This window comes from Pogoniulus pusillus, chromosome 10, assembly GCF_015220805.1.
Source record: "Pogoniulus pusillus isolate bPogPus1 chromosome 10, bPogPus1.pri, whole genome shotgun sequence".
Lineage (NCBI taxonomy): Eukaryota > Metazoa > Chordata > Aves > Piciformes > Lybiidae > Pogoniulus > Pogoniulus pusillus.
This window is the reverse complement of record NC_087273.1, coordinates 15,780,867-15,799,182: the sequence shown is the minus strand read 5'-3', so window position 1 is coordinate 15,799,182 and position 18,316 is coordinate 15,780,867. Positions and strand designations below refer to the sequence as shown.

General features: G+C 40.6%; 1 long non-coding RNA gene across 3 annotated transcripts in view; it reads right to left on the bottom strand.

Annotated features, from left to right (window-relative positions):
- The window catches only part of LOC135179002 (uncharacterized), a 150,969-nt gene that overhangs the window by 131,847 nt on the left and 806 nt on the right, over nt 1-18,316 (bottom strand). The window lies entirely within an intron of this gene.

Below are 18,316 nucleotides of genomic sequence, written 5' to 3'. Positions count from 1 at the left end.
TTTTTTTTTTTTTTTTTTTTTTTTTTTGTGTGTCTTTCTATGGGTAGTTAGGTAGAGCATTTGTAACCTATCATTGTGATTAACCTACTTTTCAACTATCAGGACAGGGCAAAGTACCTAGGTGTAGGCAGTAAAACCACATCTAACTGGTTTAGGTTTAAAAGCAAGATATCCATGAGTCAGGACAGCAGCATTAGATTTACTTTGTTACTTATCAAAATCCATTTTTGACAGTAAAAGCTCTCTCCCATCTGCATCCATCCACACTTACTTTAACACTATAGTTATGGGGGAAAGTGGAGCAAATAGTAGGAGACAGATGCAAGCCCATGAACTATTAACTCCATAACAGCACAAATAATAATGATGATGACTACATCTTCTACACCACATAGATGTTATTTCAGTAAAGAATATTCTCCTTTCTGCAAAGGGAACATTCATAAGAAGCAGTAAATCAATGAATTATTTGTGCAAGCATACAGAGAAAGATCACTCAGACATTAGGTAGTGAGTTTTGCCCATCCTCCTTGAATGTCACAATATGCAATATTTACTAGACTCACCCAGAACTATGTATTTAATTAAGGCTGCAAGCTTCACTTGAGTTCAGCTTTCAGCTTAGTGGTCAAAAAGATATTGAGTTGCTTTCCTATGCAAGAGCCCATACCACCTTCTTAGAAGTGGATTTTAAGATAAATACTGGTAATGAGAGTAGCACAAAGAGGTTAGTTCTATCATTAATCTTGTCAAATACCCTGTGCCAACGGTCATGAATTATCACACAATGAAACAGAAGGCAGAGTAAAACACTGGTTTTGGCTTTACTTGTGGCAATAGACAGAAGATTTTCATGTGGGAATATGAGAGAGGATAGTGACAAAACAGGCTTGAATTTTTTCAGGAGCTTTCTTGAAGTGTGATAATATTTAGCCAGATAGATGGTATCAAACTGAATGTTTTATGATAATGTGTGCTCAGTACACATAGATAAGTCAGCAAGTAGAAAGTGCACACAATATTCAGACACCAATCGCCCACAAAACATGAGAATGTTCCAGACATTGCAGGTCTCCTTTACAGAACACTTTGGTACTTCCAAAAAGTAGGGGCAGAAACAGCAACTTACAAAAGCAAATGCAACCACAGAAGACTGCAGGCTATACAGGAGTCTGAAATGTGCCATGAGCATAGGATCAGGCTTCCATATGGCCTATTAAACCAAAATACCATTTTGGCCACCTTGGTCATTACTCCTTGTCTATCCAAGAAAAAACAGTAAGAATCTTATGGTAACTGTGTGTCAATCAAATTGACCACTTGAAGTCATTAACACTCGAGCAGAGCATTTGCTTTAGCAAGAATCACAACTGCATGCATTTCTTCTCTTAAGACTGAGATGTGTTCAGATGTAGTTTCAAATTATTTTATCAGGTGTTTTACACATCAAAAATGCTATTTTGCTTCTCCCTGGTGTTATTTTTTGTTTTCTTAATGTCTGTTAACTTCATTAATATCAGGCTAGCACTGCTTTTGTACAATGCTTGTGGGGTGCAGTGGCATAGCACTTGTGTGTCCTACATGATTGTCCTCATGTTTCCCAGCACATGATGAGAAGTTATGTGTTTTTGAGGAAGGCAAGTAAATTAGGTCATTAAAGGCTAATTGATGAAATAATTAGATCAGAACTTCACCATTAAAGCTTCTCCACTAACAGAAATAAGCATCCCAGGTTTTCAAGTTAAGGAACTAATTCACTACACATTTCACTTTGACAAGCAATGCATGCACAGACTACACTTCACAATAGTCAAACTAACCTCCTATACATTTCCATCACATGAACTGGAGGTACTATTCTGCATGGCCTGTTCAGGACAATGTTTCACTAAAGGACTTTGAATAAGACCTGCAGTAAGAAAGTCACTCTTTTCCTGTACTCAGCAGTGGTTAGGCCACACTTTGAGTACTGTGTCCCCTTCACAGTCCCTCAATTTAAGATGTCATTTACCTGGACCTGAACAAGGCCTTTGACACTGTCCCACACCATATCCTGGTCTCCAAGCTGGTGAAACATGGGTTTGATGGGTGGACCACTAGATAGATAAAGAACTGGCTTGATGGCTGCTCCCAAAGAGTGGCTGTCAATGGGTCCATGTCCAAGTGGAGACCAGTAACAAGTGGAGTCCCTCAAGAATCAGTCCTGGGACCAGCCTTGTTCAACATCTTTGTTGGCGACATGGACAGTGGCACTGAGTGCACCCTCAGCAAGTTTGCTGACGACATCAAGCTGTGTCATGCAGCAGATACGCTGGAGGGAAGGGATGACATCCTGAGGGACCTGGACAGGCTGGAGAGGTGGGCACAAGCCAACCTCGTGCAGTTCAACAAGACCAAGTGCAAGGTCTTGCATTTGGGTTGAGGTAATCCCAAGCACAAATACAGGCTAGGCAGTGACTGGCTGGAGAGCAGCCCTGAGGGGAGGGACTTGGGGGTGCTGGTGGACAAGAAGCTCAACATGAGCCAGCAGTGTGCACTCGCAGCCTGGAGGGCCAACCAGATCCTGGGCTGCATCAGGACAAGTGTGGCCAGCAGGTCGAGTGAGGCGATTCTCCCCCTCTACTGCGCTCTGGTGAGACCCCACCTGGAGTACTGCATCCAGTTCTGGAGCCCCCATTACAAGAGGGATGTGGACATGCTGGAGTGTGTCCAGAGAAGGGCCACGAGGATGATCAGAGGGCTGGAACAGCTCTCCTATGAGGACAGACTGAAAGAGTTGGGGCTGTTCAGTCTGAAGAAGAGGAGGCTCCAAGGTGACCTTATTGTGGCCTTCCAGTATCTGAAGGGGCCTACAAAAAAGCTAGGGAAGGACTTCTTGGGCAATTAGGTAGTGACAGGACTAGGGGGAGATGGAGCAAAGCTGGAGATGGGTAGGTTTAGACTGGATGTGAGGAGGAAGTTCTTCATCATGAGAGTGGTGAGAACCTGGAATGGGTTGCCCAGGAAGGTGGTTGAAGCTCCATCCCTGGAGCTGTTTAAGGCCAGGCTGGGTGGGGCTCTGGGCAGCCTGCTCTAGGGTAGGGTGTCCCTGGCCATGGGAGTGGGGTTGGAACTAGATGATCCTTGTGGTCCCTTCCAACCCTGACTGATTCTATGATTCTAAGAATGATGTTGAGGAGGAGGGAACCAAGGCTTGTGATGGGACTGGAACACAGTCCTGTGAGGAGAGGCTAAGGGAGCTGGTGGTGTTCAGCCTGGAGAAGAGGAGGCTCAGGGCGGACCTCATTGCTCTCTACAACTACCTGAAGGGAGGCTGTAGCCAGGTGGGGTTGGTCTCTTCTCCCAGGCAACCAGCAACAGAATGAGGTGACACAGACTCAAGCTGAGGCAGGTTTAGGCTGGATGTTAGGAAGAAGTTCTTCACAGCAGGAGTGATTGTCATTGGAATGGGCTGGCCAGGGAGGTGGAGTCACCATCCCTGGAGGTGTTTAAGAGGAGACTGGATGAAGCATTTAGTGCCATAGTTCAGTTAACTAGAGGGTGTTAGGTTGGACTCAGAGGTCTTTTCCAACCTGGTGAGTTCTGTGAAATTACTCAGACTTACAGTGGAATATTAACCTGTACATGCTGTGCTAAAGCAGTGTGTTTTGTCAGTTGACACGAATATTAGGTTTCTTTTCAGGTGAGCACTGATTTCTGAGTCTTCAGTTTTAAAACTTTACAAAAGTCCAAACAAAACAGCACAGTTGATCCCCCAATTCCACTTCAGTTACATCGCATTAATAATTACTGTCTCTCTCTTATGTCCATCTAACCATTGTTAATAACAGCACTATGTTCTAATACAAACTTCAATGCATATGAAGAGTCAGAGATATTCCACAGCATGACAGTTGAACACTCCTCTGAGTTCTGGGAGTTTTAAGGTTAGGGGTTTTGATTTTTGAGTCAACACCTTTCCACTAATTTTTCCCTCTCTAGGACTACTTACTTGCCCTTAAATGTGAGCTTTGTTTCTGGTGGGAAAGTAAGGACACTGATCTTGAGACCCTCTGCTGCCCTGAGGTTAAAAAAAAAAGGAAGAAAGAAGAGAGACAAGATAAAGCAAAGTTCTATTCTCTAGCCCTGCACAGGAGATGTTAAATAAATCTGACAATCCATTCTAGTATAACATAGTAAAAACTTTTTGGGGATCTTCTGTGTGCAGTGGTCAATAACTAGCCTCCTCTAACTTCACTCTAACAAATTCACAAACTCAAACAAAATGAGTGAGCTTCCTGAAATACTACAGTACAACCATTTAGAACATGACTTTTCCCAACTGCACTCTACTCAGTCCTAGCATTAATGCCTACTGCTCATCAGCTCTACAGTCCAGGCTATTAAAGTCCCTGCTTAATTCACTGCACAGCACAGCTCCAGAACTTGTAAGTAAAGCATTAAACAAAATAAATAATAATAAAAAAATCAGCAGTTGCCATACAGTGGTAACAAACTCTTTGTTTCTGTTCCAGGATAAGAACTGCTGTAATGTTTTAAAACCAACAACAGGAAACACTGATGTCTAAAAGTTGTCTACTCTAGCTAAGAGCCTGTCTGCACTGCTTACAAACAATGACCTTGAAAACATTTGCCTCCTATTACAGCAGCAGCCACCTTGTTTGTACGAACACATCCTTAAGTAACATTTCCCATTTCAAGTCAAGGTTTTCTTTCCATTCACTATACTGCATTTCCAAACAGATTCAGAGTTGCTCAGTGCATTGTGAATTTCTTCTAAATAAACTGTAAGGACATGAAGTTTGCTGTGATGCGGCTGGAGTATCATATACAGTGACACTTTCAGTGTTGGACTGTATTGCTCCTATTGCTTCAGCATAGAAGCATGTAGAAAGTCTTTGAAACACCATTTTTTGGAAGTTATTACACTCTGAAAACACAAAAACAACTGCCTGATGTTTCCTTCAACATAAAGCACTCCAGAGAACCACACTCAGAAGTATAACACTGTGCCAGTATTTCATAACTTGTGTGGCTGCATGGAAGAAAATAAATTAACTGAATTCACTTAGCTCCTTCCAAGTTTCCTTTGTGCTACAGATGAATGTCAAAGGCCTGGATATTAATCAGGCCCCTAAAGAGATCCTTAACAGCTCACCATAGTCAAAATCTATGATTTTTAGCAGGAAAAGTAATGAAAGTTTTTGTCTTGGGCACAAATACGTTTAAGTGGGGGACACACACAAGACACTTGTGCATCAAAGCAGTCCATAAAAACGAAGCTTAGACACATTCTTGAAGATAACATTTTCATGTTATTTCAAGACACAGATTTCTCCACTTGTGTACATCTCCACAACTCTCTTCGATCTGCCAGATCTCTTGTTCTATTCACAGAAATTATTTAATACAGTAGCAAATGTAGGAAGAAAAACAAACACCACATTGCTGCTCCCTGTTGCCTCCCATTACCTCCAATAAAACATATTTTTATGGTAATGAAAGGAAGCACAGTAGCTTGTGCTGCTATCTCTTTGGCTTTGTGTTTAATTAAATGCAAGTATTTGTTTAGTGAGGATCTGTATTAACAGTTTCTCTGGAAGCAAGTACGAGCTGATAATAAAACCTGGTTACACATTCTGAGCAAACCCAGCATCACGTTGCTCCCACCTAATGCATTCCAAAAAATCTTAATTATAACTATGAGGGAATAAAATCCCTCTCACAACATTTTTAGATTTGACTCTCAGTTTGACTATCTGGTATTGACCTAAATTAACCTAGACCCAAAATGCAGTTAAGCAGAATCAGCAGAGACGTGCTTTTACACAGTTCTTGGCAATAGTACAGTCTGGGTGTCTTACTCTGCATAACTGTGTTATTAAACATATATGTCACACAGGTCACAGAAATAAGGTCTCAGTTTCATGCATTTCCTTGCTTTTCACTTCATCACACTGTCCATATTTCTCTCCCAGTCTTAGACTTCTTCCTGAATCAGCATACAAGAACTCCATTATGTCAATGCAGTTATCTTAACTGATAGAAAAATTACTGAACCATAAAGGTGGACCCTGCAGAGACTGCAGTGATTTGGGACTCCTTCAGCTTTTTTGCAGCTACACATGCACATTGCCTCATCCCTGCTGTGACAAAAGTCTGCTTCCACACAGTAAAATCAGGTTTCACGCTGTTAGGAACAGTTAGGAACGCAGGCTACCGAAGCTACTCCACAGGAGAAGCAGCAAGGATATCTTTGCAGAAACTAGCCGTGATCAGAACTGCTAATTTAATTCTGCACAAAGCAATACTCTACTCTATGGCCAAAAGCAAACCGAAAATAAATAAATGCGTGCTAAAAACGCTGCCCTCTACGCCACACCTCTGCCTTTCTTCGGCAGAGACAAACTCAGCAGCACCCCCACCCATCCCTCTTCTCTTATCCAATACCCTTGATTTTTTATTCTAGGCTAAAGATCAGTTTTCAGACCTTCTTCCTTTTGTGTTTGTTTGGTTTTCTCCACACTGAATGAGAGAGAGAACTATGTAAGTTGTCAAAAGCAAGCTGGAAGTTGTGACAGCTGAGAAAGAGACATGTGAAGTTTTCAGCACCAAGGAGACATGTCCGAGCCGGTTGTGAGCTCAAGCATCCAAAAGACAGTTAAAATGCTTGAGTCTGAAGGCGACAAGCATTCCTAGTTAACTGCAGACATTTAGGGGACTAATTTGGGAGGGATGAATCTCAACGACAGCTAGTCAGCCACCGCCTCCCACCACATATCCTGCCACATTATCATCAAGGTGAATGCGACAGACAGGATTTGCTGAAGTGGTCAAAGTTTATTTCAGTGCCACGTTCTTCACTAGATATTAAACCCAGGCTACTCTTAATAGTATCAGAGAAATAATTTTATATTGATACACTGTTTTATTACAATGTAAAAACGTGCATGAATTTGTCACCTCCTATCACTCAAAACTAGGTAAATGGAAATGTTGGACTAGATCTTCCAAGGTCTCTTCCAACCCTTAATATTCTGTGGTTTTGTTTGTCATGGGCAATGTATCTACCAATCCCTGAGCAAAAGGAAAACAGCAAATGTCAATATAACTGTGCAGTGAACTACAAGATTTTTACCTAAGAAGAGAGGCACATAACACATTATTTGGACTCCATGGAGAAAAAAGCAAGCCTTTGACTTCTAAAATCTTTAAAAAAAAAAAAAAAAGCCTGAGTTTATTACTCCCCAAACATTTTGACAGGTAGAGCTTTGCTTATCTACTGTATCTCAGAAGGTCAGATGTTGATGAAGGGTGTGTGTTCTATCTTCCTGAAGCTAACCTGTCTCCAAGGTTAACAGGCTGAACCTGATTGATATTTACAGAGGATGGGACTTGAGAAAGCATTTAGGCTGAGATAAAAGCTGAAGTTAACCATTCCTTTCACTCACAGTAAGGTTTCTAATATTCCTGTAAAGCAGTTAATCACCAGTAGCAGAAGCAATAAACTTAGGTCACACTCATTTCTCAAAGACCTTTTGCTTGCCTTCCATCTTTGTCCTCTAATTTTCTGTTTCATCTCAATTTTAGTCTATAACTTTCGTGCTACTTGCCATGGTAATAAACTTTGCTCTGGTAGAAAACAACTCAGAAGTCACACCATAGAAACAAAGCTTCCCTTATTTTTCTTTCATTTGAGAATTTTTGTGTTATTGTTATTTTACTGTGCAAGAATGTGAACTATTAATACTCAGCTCACAAATGAAATAACACTCAAAAGTTACAAAAAGCCATCTTTAAGCACATCTGCTAAAGACTGTAAACCACTAAGACATCCTTGAAAGTGAATGCTAGCCTAAAAGGTTATTTATCACCAGGAGAGGAGAAAGCATGCAGAGTGTTTATGCCAGACTGGCAAGTGACAGCTACACAGATTATAAATCTTTAGTTCAAAACATGAAGTACTCAAAACCATATTCCCCAACCACATCAAAACCAAGAACAGCTCACAAAGGGCCTAACTAACTGGGGCCGGACCCAGTAGGAACACATTAATCTGCAGACCATGTCTTCAGATGGAAGAAAATGAAGAGAAATCAGTAAAGAAAACAAGCCATTTATAATACACTGGGAAAAAAAAAAAATCACTAAAACAATAGCTTTTGGAAACCTTGCATCTGCAGAAAACCTTCAGGGCCTAAATCCAATACAAACCTGTCAGAAAATATTGATGAAAAATGGGCATTTACAATTGTAAATAAAACATGAATATGGAACCTACTCCTAAACTCAATTTTTCCAGAAGAGAAATAAGGCTTTGTGTTTTTCTTTTGGGTTTTAATTTTGGTTGGTTGGGTTTTTTTAACTATGTTAGTTAGGTGACTTAATTAGACACCCATTTTGGCAAACAACATTACCTCAGAACGATACCCCCAAGATAACTATTGACAAATCAAATGGACATCAAAGGCTGCTGCTATGCTTATCTGCCTCACTCCTAATAGCTCATTGAAGATACCTGTAAGAGCCTAATATTATAAAACCACCTTCCCAGAAGAGAAGTGTGATCAAAGCAATTGTCAGATGAGAGAAGGCCAGCAGCCTTTCAAATACTGCACAAGGGATTCCTTCATCTTGAAGGGCCCTCTGATGCTCTACCTCAGATCCTAATCCCACTCTCCAAGGGAAAGCTTAATGGAGCACACTCTTAATTCATAGGCATATCTTAACATATACTAACAAATTTTTTTTTGCTAGGGTGCTCTAACAGATGGAAGTGGTAGCAGACCTTCTGCCATTGCCTGATCGGAATACTCAGCAAACAGCTGCTCACGATCGTGGATGAGCCTCAAGAAAACATTCCCGATTGAACTCATAGCATCAAATGCTCAGCTGGCACGGTTCAGTAAGCACATTCACAGTATCACAGTATCATCAGGGTTGGAAGAGACCTCATAGATCATCAAGTCCAACCCTTTACCACAGAGCTCAAGGCTAGACCATGGCACCAAGTGCCACGTCCAACCTTGCCTTGAAGTGCCCCAGGGACGGCGACTCCACCATCTCCCCGGGCAGCCCATTCCAGTGTCCAATACAAGTTTCCAAGGTCCACCTCTAAGTGGTTATATGGATTGTTTTCCACAGTTACTTAAGGTGAGACTAAAGTAATTACTTGAATAGATAACAATTCAGTTTCCACACCTGTCATGGAGGGCCCATAGACCCAAAATAGGCTTATACATGCTTTGTCTTGCCTGGACATGTTTTTCTGCCCACACTAGAGGTGAACACATCAAAGAAACACAATAGAGCTGGCGCCATAAAGTCTGGCCTGCCCAGGGCCCAGGTTGTGTAACACAGTTGTATAAAGCCATGCACCTAGCTTATGGCTTACCAGGTGCTAGGCCCATGCTCTCCTCATATTTGGAAGGGCCAGGCCTGTGGCACTTGCCTATTTTGGTATGCTTTGGTTAACTGCCAAGCTGATTGGTCATTCTGGTGGCCAAGAAGCCATTAATCTTGGCCCACATCTCATAAATAGGAGGTACACAGGTAAACAAAGTGCTTGTCTGCCTGCCTGCTCACCTGCAGTGCTCGCCTGCCTGCTTGCTTTTGCTTCACTGCTTGCTGCTATTCCTCTACAGAGCCTAGTCTCCTGTGCAGCCGTGCACCCTATTGCACGCCCGCTGCCTTATCACTGCCTGCTAAACTCCACTGCCAAGAGTTACCAGGAGCAGACCCTGGATGTCTGCACACGATCGGCCTGTGTGGCCAGTGTGACATCGTGCTGAGACTGAACGACTTCCTGCCCCTGCACCTGAAGGTCCTGCCTAAGAATCCCTGGACATATACACAGATCATGCAGAAGCAGCCAGGAGAACAAGGCCAGAGATGTCTGCATGTCTGCAATTTCTCCTGAAGCCAGGAGATCTCCAGCCTCAACGTCCATGGGCAGAGTTCCCTGAAGATTGAACACTTGTAGCCCTGGAGGGTGATTGATAATTAATAACAATTTGTGAGTAAATGCTTTAATGCCTCTGTAATTCTCCACTGCCTTCTGCCATAGAGCAAAAAGAGCTTGGGCCTGTCTACTGGGCAAATGACATATTGACCATGGGGATTCTCTCTGTTTATAGTTTGAATGTTTGCTAGTTACTAACAAGTTACAGTTTGATGTTATTCCTAGAACGTCTTTTGTAACCATGTAAGAACAAATATTAGTATTAAGATTCAGTGGCTGGGGGTGGCAAGAGTTCAGAATACTGAAGTTAATAAATTATATGTTTTTATAGAATATCAGCTCGCACCGATTATTTTTCCCCTCCACGACAACACCAAGATCCCATCCTTTCAGAAAGTCCATCTGTGCAACATTAAATCTCAAACTAAGCAAGTAGAAGGACACCACCGAAAACAAAAATGAGAACTTCAAGAAAAACTGTCAGTAGTTTGTCTGGACAACTCATGAGATAACTTGACATTCCAGTGCTAGCATGAATGGTTAAACCCCCCTAAATCCGTCAAAGACTCAAACCAACCCAAAACATGAAATAATATGGAGGATTGCATGAAGGATTACCTGAAGATCTTTCGTATGATGAGAGGCTACAAGAGTTGGGGCTCTGCAGCCTGGAGAAGAGAAAGTTTTGAGGAGACCATGTAGTAGCCCTCTGGTATCTGAAGGGGGCTACAGGACGGCTGGGGGAAGGACTATTTACAGGTCTTGTAATGACAGGATGAGGAGCAATAGGTTTAAACTGACAGAGGGGAGATTGAAACTGGATGTTAGGAAGAAGTTCTTTCCAGTGAGGGAGGTGAGACACTGGCACAGGTTGCCCAGAGAGGTTGTGGCTGCTCCCTCCATGGAGGTGTTCAAGGCCAGGCTGGATGAGGCCTTGAGTGACCTGTTCCAGTGGGAGGTGTCCCTGCCAATGGCAGGGGGGTGGAAGTGGATGATCTTTGAGGTCCTTCCAACCTAAACCATTCTATGATCATCAGTTTTCAAGGACCTGCAAGCTAGCTCAGTCTCCTTGAAGCCCAGAGCTTGAGAGAAGCTCAGAGGCTGTTTATTTTCAGAAAAAAAAAAAAAAATTAAAATGGGAGAAGAAAAGTTCTAGCACATAGTAGTTCAGAAATACAGTCTGTGGGCATCATGTAGCTGAATCAATAGTAAATCATGTTTACCACAGTCAGCACTAGAGGCAGTACAAGTCATTGGAACAGGGAACTGAGCAAGGCTCCACACACTTTTATTGAGCCTTCATAGTGTATTTATTTAAGCACTTCAGATAGATACAGGGGGAAAAAGTCCAGCAAGCTAAAGCAGTAACATAAAATAAGACTGAATGTGTTTTACATGTAGTAAGTGACACTTAAGCTATCCCAGTTGCAATGGGTTTGAGAAAATCACTCCCCCAGATAAAATTTACCAGACCAGCTCAGATGGCTTGGAAGCAAGATAAAGCTACACTTTACAGCAAGCTAAGTTTACAAGCATATATACAAAACGTATTTGCATTTACAAAACACATACAGTCTTAGAAATACAGAAACCAAATCTTCCCCAAGACAAAGGAAGCCCAGAAGGGGCCAACACTACCTTCTTTTCTCCCCCCATATAGACACACAGCGAGGCTCAGGTGTTATCAGTTCTCTCAAGGTCTGTATTCAGTCATGCATGGAGGAGCAGCGCAGAAGGTTGAAAGCAGACAGCAAAGGGAACAAAGACTTTGAAATTGTTTATACGTTGCCATTTCATCCCTCTTAGCAAACCAATGAATGTTGTAGACTTAATAATAATCATTATTTTTACTACCAATGTTACAGTTTACATTCTGCACTCAACTCTCCTGAAAGTCCCAATTTCTCTTACTGGAATTTTCCAGTAAGCCTTAAACTACTACACAAGTAGACTACTTTAGCATGTTTTCTAGACAGTTATTTTGGTTTGTATTAAAAATAATGGTCATGAAAAACAAAAAAGCCACCCTACACACAAAAACACACCACCAAAAAACCCTCAAACAGTTCTTTTTATTTCACATACACTATCAGGCAAGAAGATTATAAGCCTTTCTCCATGTAAATTCCAAGAGCTGAAACTCACAAAATTTCCAGCTTCTAACCATCTCAATATCTAACTTCCCATTACCATAAACATAATTGAGAGACTCTGCAACTTGCACTGAGACATTAGGTTGACCCAAACATACATCAAGAAGTTAGTATCACTTGTGATCAGGACATGTAAAGATAACTTTCTGACTTGCACTCAAGTCTCCTAGAAATTATATCCTGCTTAGGATAACAGGACAGCAAGGGACCACCAAAACTCAGTCCAGTCCCCAACCATACCCAGTACTGCATAACTTAATGCTTTTCATAAGGCAATCAAGCTTTTTTCCTAGGGGTACTTATGATTTTGCTTTGATTGAAAGAAACCATTGCAGAACCTCACTGTTCTAACAAGTAGGAACACTCTTTCAATTCTCAGCTTGAATTTATTCACAGTCAGCTTATGCCCATTAGTTCTTGTGCCAATATTGTCCTTTAGTCTAAATAGCTCTTCTCCATCCCTGATGTTTACTTCCCTCATGAATTTAATTCCATTCAATTACATTTCTTAGGACTAATTGTTTTCAAATGAGAGGACACACTTTGTAAAACCATCAATGGCACATTCCATAAGGAGAAAAATTAACTTCTCTAGCAATTAAATATCCACAACAGTTGAAAAGTGCACAGCAAAGCAGTTATAAGTCCATACAAAACTTCTTCTACTGGAAGGTGAGAGAGAAGCAATTCCAAAATGAAGATATTAAATGCTGTAAGTGACAAGCTTTAGAAACACACAGGAGTGAAAAAAAAATTTTCAATACTCTTGCAGAAAGACTATTCAAATAGTTTAAAAAAACTTTAAATGGTCGTTTCCCTTGTCACTTTGCAACATTATGGGGAGCTAAAAAGCCAAACAAGTGCAAAAAAAACCCCATACAAAACACTCCACACAAATAACCCAAACACACCACACAAAACTCACAAAGCAGTAAAACAGAATACTCAGGGACCACGTTAAAAAAGTGCATTATTTTGTGAGCTTTTATACAGGCTTTTCAACTGCCACTGGGACAACTTTCAGTGACACTTTGGTTCCTCCTGATAGTTCCTATAAAGGTCAAGACAAAGTGCTTTCTGATAAGCTTAACACAATGGCAAAAATCAAATCATGTCTTTATTAAAGAACTATTTATTTTGGGTAGCAGTTAGACTCTTGTTTAGTGCCTCAAGTGATCTCATGCCTTATGGAAGAAAAGTATTTGTCAGTATTTCAGAATCAGAGTCTTTAATTTCAGGAGGTTTTATCTTAGTAAACCCAAAGCGTCCAGAAAGTTTGCCATATAATGTTTTAGCTTAAATGGCCTAAAAATACATGAGTAAAGACAAACAATTTTCATAACACAAATCTGGAGAAATTAAATTTGTGTTTAGTTTCAGGTACCTCATTACAAGAGGGATGTGGGGGTGCAGTGCAGAGGAGGGCAAGGAAGCTGGGGAAGAGCCTGGAAAATAAATCTGATGAGGAATGACTGAAGGAGCTGGGGGTGGTTAGTATGAAAAAGAGGAAGCACAGGGCACATCTCATTGCTGTCTACAACTACCTGAAAGGAGGCTGTGGAGAGGTTGGCGCTGGTCTCTTCTCACAGGTAATTAGTGATAGAACAAGAAGAAATGGCCTCAAGCTGCTACTGCGTAGGTTTAGACTGGATATTCGGAAAAAAATGTTTTCCCAGCAAGAGTGGTCAGGCATTGGAATGGGCTGCCCAGGGAGAAGAAGTTACCAATCCTGGGTGTGTTTAAAACTTGTTTGGATGTGGTGCTTGGGGCTATGGTTTAGGGTACACTTTGTAAGGTAGGGATATCAGTTGGACTTGGTGATCCTGAGGGGCTTTTCCAATCTGAATATTTCTGTGAAATACCTACTATTACTTTGAAGTCATCAATTTTTATCTTTTAAGAGGCAGAAAGTAAACTAATTCAAGTCAGTAGGCAGATGAATTACAGATTAAAACCAGAGTTCCACTTCACTGTTATCTGCTCCTCATGTGTAAGGAGTACAGAAATCAGCAGACAGACAAGAAGTTGCTCCTTCATTTTTGCTATGTGAAAATGTATCCTTCTCCTACATTTTTTCTCTGTTTGGTGAAGTAAAGCAGTACTTTCACTTGTCATCTGAACTGTAAGCTCCTTCAGCAAGTCCAAGATCATGCATTAAAGAACTCTTCCAGACCACCTTTAACTCACTGAAATCTTCAAAACAAATCCGTGTTTTCATATCTCCCTACCTCCAGTTCTTCAAAGAGTTAGAGTATACTGAAGTACACAAAAATTAGGCAAATCAGATCTAGCCATCTGAAAAAAAAAAAAAACCACCTTGGATTGACGTGGTTTTTTATATCCATATCTCATCAGAAAGCATATGCTAGCAAATGTTTCACACAATACTAGAGCCAAACCTAAATCACAGGTATCACAGGTAACAAATATGATGATATTGCTTCCAGAAAATCACTGGCACAGTCAAAATGTTGTCATATATCACTGTGATAAAGGACTTATTCTCTGAAATGAAGAGATACACTGTGGTATTAATCTATTTGTAAACATTAGAGCTATAAAAACCTTAACACACTGCATGGTGAAGTGCTGGTTGCTGGTTTTTATTTTGCAAAATTTCTAGCACAGTATCAACAATCACTGCTAGGTAAAAATAATAAATCATCTTTTCAGCTAGAACACATTTCAGTGGCTCAGTTTCCAACAAATATTCTAAACTGTTCTTGGTTCTACAAGATGCAGAGAAACCACAATGATTTTGCAAATAACAGCAATACTGATTTCACCTGGACAGTCTTTGTGTGTGCAAGATACAAATAAATTTTCCAAGTCAGCTACAAGTCCTTACTACTTTATAAGAACTACAAGGCCAAAAGCATTCAACTTTGTAAAGTATTATGGAAATATGCTTTACTAAATCATTATGAAAACAGTCACTGTTCTACTGCAGAAATCCAAACAGAATCCAGGTTCAAAGTCGTTCCAGTGAAGTTTGCAAGCATGAAGATTTGATTTTGTTTGTATCTTAACATACATTCACATTAAAAGAAAACTTCCATCTGCAGTAGTCATGTTAACAGAAAGCATGGCACATGAAGAAATTACTTCCCTTTCTTCATTTTGGCCATAATAGTTCTTTAAGCAACTCACTGGTACTTGCTTTTCTTAATAAAGCACATGAAACTCTCAGGTATTGCCCTGTATTTTAACATGTCATTGTAAAGGCACTGCTGGCCTGCTTAAGCCAAGTAGTTATCAACACTGATTTCACATAGTTCTTTAATGCTCCCATAAATTACACCCAGCCAGCTCATGTTCTAGAAGACCAGTAATGAGTATCAGAAATCTCGGTCACAGGAAAGAAACAAACAATCAACCACCTGCTATTTTCTTTTGCTACTTCAAGTTGTTTACCTACCCTGAAAGTACCTCTTTGGTACTGAAAAAAACAATTTGCTCTGCACTACTATGTTGCTAAAAGCTCGGCACACTTTTTTCCGCCCCTCCTCCCCTTGCAGTTAGGGGTGGGGGCAAAGAGTAGGGAAAGAAAAGTGAGTAAAACATTGGTAATTTGTTTAGCTAGTGATGCAGACTGTTCTCCGATCAAATTTTGTTTCCCAAAGGAAGGTATCAGTTTTAAATTACACAGCAAGCAGGCAAGAGAAAGGAAGCAAACAATCAAAACCTTCCCAGGAGGGGCAAGTATAAGGCAAGAACTCCAGAGATCCTATTTAATAAATAAACACCTTCATTTCTGTAAGTTAATTTCACCACAGGAAATAAGTTTAGTTTTAATTATATTGCCTTATGTCATGTTTTATAAAAGGTACATGAGGCTCATTGACTTTTCTCTTATTAAAACCTTTACATGCTGCAGAGATGTTGCATGTAGATTATGCCTCAGCAGAGCCTTAGCAGAGTGCACAGTGATGTAAGATGCAATGTTTTTATTATTATCCTACACCTGTGACAACTGCTGAGATTAAAAACCAGATGTTGCATTTGATTTTTTTAAACACAACCAAAAAAAGACAACAAAACAAACCAACAGTGACCAAACAACCCAAACAATTAGACAAAGAAAACACAAAATGTACCTCTACACACAGTGATAGAGTACATGCCAAAATCAAGGCCTTGGCTCACACAGATATAGAAGATGCACACTGCTCCAGAAGTCTAAGAGGTTGCATAGGAAGAAACATTAAGTCTTTAAAAGTTAATTTCCAAAAGAGAGAAATGCCAAAGGAAAACAGATTTTTTTTCCAAAGTTCGTGTGCATCAAGTGAGCAACACTCCACAAGCTGGGTAACAGCAGCATGGCCTTCAAGCAACACTTAGCACAAGCCAAATGATGGAGATCTAAGGGAGTTCTATTTTGAGTGCCTTAGGAGGCAAAAATAAACTTAGATCTCACCGCCTTCTTTTTTTAGTGTGGTCATGATGCCACCACACACATGCACATTCACTAGCGTTTAACTCCTCTCCAGCCTCAGCTGGTTTCACTCAAGTAATCAGTTCCCCACCCTGATACTTGTAGTTGTGCATCAAAGGTTCCATGATCAGTAGGAAGCTTATTCTACGTGCTGCTGAAGAAAGAATTGCATGTACTAATGCTGAATTGGTGAACATTTATCTAGATAGCCACCAATTTGCTGCAACCTTTCAATGGCTAGTGTCAAATACCCACGTGGTAATTCCTGTAATTTCCAGTAGAATGGGAACGCAACCCTGTGACTAAAACCACACAGCAGATGAGAAGTCTATTTATATACCAGGCTGCTTTTTACTCAAGCAAAGAGGCCATGAACTTCTTTTGCTATCAGCCTAACACCTCTCAGCATGAAACAATTATTTTGGGAAGGGGTAACACTCTTACACAGCACTGACAGCTTCACATGAGATGCAAAATCCTTTCTTTTCATAACCTGCTCTTTACATTGATGTGTAGATTTTTCACTTCCTCTTATCAACATTCACAATTATCTGCAGAACAGGTTAGAAAAATGATAAAAAGGTTTGCCAGAATCTCTGGCAGCCATTACCCAACACATCTGCTCCCAGTTACTCATCCATTTCTAATTCCCATGTGCAAAGTTTGTAAGTGAAAATTAAATGAAGTATTTCTTCGCCAAACTGCTTGACACATACTTCAAGCTGTTTGCCCTTTGTACAATTCAGAGCATCAGGGCTTGGATTCAATTTTTAATAGAAAAACATTAAAAATTCCCCTTAAATGCTCTTCCTCATACTTGCGAATAATCAACAAGTAACTGGTGTCTGAAAGACCGAAGGCAAGGCAATGTTTTAAGAGAGATTGGCACTTTCCTAGGTTAGGATGAGCTAACATGTAGCTATCAGTAGCACCCAAAACTTCAAAAGAAAGATTTTTTTATTAGTAGTAGTAGCAGACGGAAGAAATAAGAGGAGAGAGACATTCACTGGAGCCCTTGTCTCACTCTGACAGCAAAGAAGAAATTTCAAGGTGCATCTTTGGAACTCTTAGTTCTACAGCACTCTCACACCTTTAAAATTACCCAAACACTGTGCTACTTACCCTAATCACTAATGTTTTGTGATGGTGCTCTGAAGAAGTGCAGTCTACTTAGATGCAACAAAATAGTTAAAGCTGTCAAAATGCAATGGATTTTGAATCTACAATTAAGAACTTATAACATTCAAACATGCTGTCCTTATTAGTAAGATCAGTTCAATTGGACATTTAAAGAATTTCACTGAATCATAAAATGGTTTCAGGTGGAAGGGATCTCCAAAGGTCATCTACTTCAACCCCCTGCAGTGAGCAGAGACATCCTCCATTAGATGAGGTTGTCCAGAGCCCTGTCAACCCTGACCTTATCTCCAACAATGGGGCCTCAACTGCCTCCCTCCACTGTTCTACTGCCTTCACAGTAAAGACCTTCATTGTAACAGTCAATTTAAATCTACTCTAATTTAAAACCTTATCTAAAATTAGCACTGCCCCTCATCTTGTCACTATAGACCTTCACAAACTGTCCCTTTCCAGCCTTCTCATAGGCCTCCTTCCAAGCACTGAGCACAAGCCTGCTGCAGTTTGTGTTTGTGGTCTACTCCAAGCTGCATCATCCACTAAAAGATTTTTTTACAACCTTTCCAGTCATTCTTTTGCTGTATTTCTCTTAACTCACTTGACAGCCAATAACTCTTTCCAATCCTACCG